Source organism: Onychomys torridus, chromosome 4, assembly GCF_903995425.1.
Source record: "Onychomys torridus chromosome 4, mOncTor1.1, whole genome shotgun sequence".
NCBI lineage: Eukaryota > Metazoa > Chordata > Mammalia > Rodentia > Cricetidae > Onychomys > Onychomys torridus.
The window spans coordinates 149,962,697-149,966,669 of record NC_050446.1 but is presented as its reverse complement, the minus strand read 5'-3'; the positions used below and the strand labels follow the sequence as shown (position 1 = coordinate 149,966,669).

At 42.9% G+C, this 3,973-nt stretch overlaps 1 pseudogene; it reads left to right on the top strand.

Annotated features, from left to right (window-relative positions):
* The first annotated feature begins 1,334 nt into the window (after positions 1–1,334).
* Positions 1,335–2,925, top strand: LOC118581977 (annotated as a pseudogene).
* Positions 2,926–3,973: the final 1,048 nt, after the last annotated feature.

Below are 3,973 nucleotides of genomic sequence, written 5' to 3'. Positions count from 1 at the left end.
ACCACCTCTTCATCCAGCGTATATGCTACCTGCCCATTAGGTACTTAGTAGCTTCGGGAAATGGGGGGTCTGGGCTCAGTATTGTACTGCTTGTGTTCAGACAACACTCTATTTATTTATTTATTTATTTATTTATTTATTTATTTATTTATTTATTTATTGTGGTTTTTCAAGAGAGGGTTTCTCTGTAGATTTGGAGGCTGTCCTCTAACTCGCTTTGTAGACCAGGCTGGCCTCAAACTCACAGAGGTCTGCCTGCCTCTGCCTCCCCAGTGCTGGGATTACAGGCGTGCACCACCACTGCCCGATAACACTCACTTTAATTAATCACAGCCCAGAGCACGAGAGCAGTGATGCAGAGGAGATCCCTGGGTGTAACACATGGGAGTGTCTCTGTTATTGCAGAACTGAGACCCATTCCCCCAGACATGGCGGCAGAACTCCCTGCTAATAAAGCAGATTAAAGTGACAGAAAGAGGCAGTGGGGGAAGAGGCTATTTTAGGGTAAAGCCTGGAGTGCCACGAGAGACGGAACCTAAGCCATCTGAAGAAACAGGCACAGTAAAAGGCAGGACATGGTTTGTGCAAAGGCCCAGAGGTTGGAGGACACTTGACAGCTTCAGGGAACTGAGTGAAGCTGGTGAAGCAGTGGTTAAAGAGGTGAGTAGGAGTGTGGCAGTCAGTGGACTTCCTGTGGCCTGCAAGATGTAGCACTCTCAGCTCCAGCACCACACCGGCCTGCACGCCGCCACGCTCTCCTTCAGGATCATAATGGACTGAACCTCTGAAACCTTTCAAAGAAACCTTGTAACCTTTTAAACTACGCTTTAATGTGAACTAATACTTAGCTAAAATTAAAGATCGGAAGCATCTATGAAAGACGTTTGAAAAAGAAAAGCAGCGTGCTGGAGAAGCTCTACCTTGCACCAGAGAACCATGATAAATCGTCAATAAGGAGGGCACCATGACCTCACAGCCTACAGTAATGGCATCAAGAGCAGTTGAAATATACAGCAAATGAAAGAAAATGTCGCACAGCCTCGAAACCATTGCAAACCTTTCCTGAGTTTGCTATCCAAAGTTTCTGTTTTAAAACTTGAGCTTTTATTCTGCTTTGGTGTTTTTATTTGGAGCATGGAAACCTCACCAGCTCTCACATGTGAAAACTGAAGTCATCTCCCTACCTTCCTTCAAGAGTATATGCATACGCTTCCTACCTGCAGGAATGGAACACCAAATCTTATTGGCCCCCCTCGCCCATAGGTCACTCATCTTAACTATTAGACTTCAATGTATGTGTCAACTCCAGAGTTCAGCCAACACTTTGAAGACTTATGCTATGCTTTTTACCTGCGCCTATTCAGCTATCCCAGGACCAACTTGAAGCTGAAGAAAGAGAAAGATCTCAGAGATCGCGGCAGACCTCGCTGGTCTCCTCTCAAAGGGAGCCTCCCCTTACAGATACCGGAAAGGCTGGATTCCACACTTGTTAGAAGATTTTGGAGATGGAGGTGCTTTCCCAGAAATCCATGTGGCCCAGTATCCACTGGATATGGGGGTGAAAGGAAATAAAAGTCGAATGCATTAGCCATTCAGGTGGATCCTGAAGGGAAAATTAAATACGATGCAATTGCTCGACAGAGACAGTCCAAAGACAAGGTCATTGACAGCAAATATACTGACCTGGTTCCAAAGGTTATGAATGTAGATGACCCAGATCTACAAAGGCCTGATGAAGAGGCTATTAAAGAGATAACAGAGAAGACAAGAGTAGCCTTGGAGAAGTCTGTATTATAGAAGGTTGCTGCAGCCATGCCAGTTCATGCAGCTGACAAGCTGGCTCCTGCTCAGTATATCCACTACTTTCCATCTGAGCATTCAACTCTGGAGCTAAGCAGAGAGTTATTCGGATGGTAGAAATGCAGAATGGAGCTGCCAAGATTCAAGATTAATAAGAAAATTCCCCAGGGACCACCATCTCCTCCTGCACCCATAATGCATTCTCCTAGTTGGAAGATGACTGTAAAGGAACAGCAAGAGTGGAAGACCCACCCCCCTTGCATTTCCAATGGGAAGAACACAAAGGGTTACACAATTCCTCTGGCTAAACAGCTGGCTGCTGATGAAAGAGGACTTCAGGCCATACACATCAACGAAAATTTTGCCAAACTGGCTGACGCTATATACATTGCTGATCAGAAGGCTCGTGAAGCTGTGGAAATGTGAGCCCAAGTGGAGAGAAAGATGGCTCAAAAAGAAAAGGAGAAACATGAAGAGAAACTTAGAGAAATGGCCCAGAAAGCCAGAGAGAGGAGAGCTGGGATCAAAATTCATGTTTTGGGGATGGAGAAGCACGTGAAAGGGATGAAATTCATCATGACAGGTGGAAAGAGAGACAGCAAGACTGGAATCTTTCCAGGGCAGTTCCTGATAAGAGGTCAAAACTACAGAGAAATGAAAATTGAGACATCAGTGAAGTCATTGCTCTTGGTGTGCCCAATCCTCAAACTTCCAATGAAGTCCAGTATGACCAAAGGCTCTTCAACCAATCCAAGGGTATGGACAGTGGATTTGTAGATGGAGAAGATGAAATTTATAATGTGTATGGTCAGGCCTGGAGATGTGGTAAAGATATGGCTCAAAATATTTACAGGCCAAGTAAAAATCTGGACAAGGATAAAGACACAAATTTCATGTATCTTGAAAGTTCAAGTCAGGGTTGTGGATGTAGCTCAGTTGGTAGAGTAGTTGTCTGGCATGGGATGGGATTCAATTCCTAGTGTCCCTCCTAAAAAAGGTACAAACCTGTTAATTTGGGTAAGTGTACTTCAGTCATTACCAGAAAAATATCTAAAATATTCCTTTCATCCATAAGCTTGCCTTGTACCCTTCAACCTACCCTCCCTACCCCATATTCCAGGCTAGCCCCCTATTCTAGGTGACCACTGAACTCATTTCTGTAGCCTCTAGCCATTTCTGCCTGTTCTAGGAGTTTGTGTTCATGGAATCATGTGTCTGTTCTTTTCTCTCTGGCCTCTAGTGGTTGGCAGGATTTTTTTTTATGTCTATCATGTGATCCTTTAAGTGTCAATAAAGTGCATAAAGATGCTGTGAACATTCTGTACAAGTCTTTCTTGTGGATGTGTTGCCTTTACCTTTGGGAAACACCAAGGAGTAATGCTGGGCCATAGAATAGTTGTGTCTATATTTCACTTTAAAGGAAGCCATCAATTTTCCAAAGTGGCTATACCTTTTTCTCTAAATGAAAGTTGTGGTTGACCAGCATCCTTGCCGGCACTTAGTATGGCTGCTCTTTTGATTTTAGCCATTCTGGAAGAATGTGTTGGCTTTAATATGCATTTCCCTGATGATGGTGACCATTTTTTATAGGCCAGTATTTTCATAATTGTAATTGTTTTTCTGCTCTGCTGTTGAAATTCATACTTTGTGTTCTTCTGTTACCCACAGTCTTCATAATCACTATATTAATGACTCCTAATAGTCTAACAAGAGAATTCTTTGCAATTTACTTAATTACCCTTCTATTAAAATTTAAATTATTTCCAATTTCTCCCAATTCTAAATAGCACTAATGTTAACATTTTAGTCATAAACTTCCCTCTATGTTTTAGATTTATGCATTCAAATATCTAATATATGTATGCTTTTCGTATTTTGGATTATTTTCTCATAGGCATGAAATGATCTGCTGTAAGCATTTTCATGGGCTGGAATGTAGCTTGGGGATAGACTTTTTACCAAACACACATAAGGTCTTGGAGCTGTTTGCCACACCACAAAAGAAAAAAAAAATCATGCTTCATCTTTTCTTCCCCCCCCCCCCCCGCCCCGCCCACTGCCCTCAATATAGTCTTCTATGTTTCTCAAACTGGCCTTGAACCTACTAGCCTCCTGCCTCAGTTTCCTGAATGCATAGGTTACAGGCCTATGGCCACAAATACACTTCTGCCAG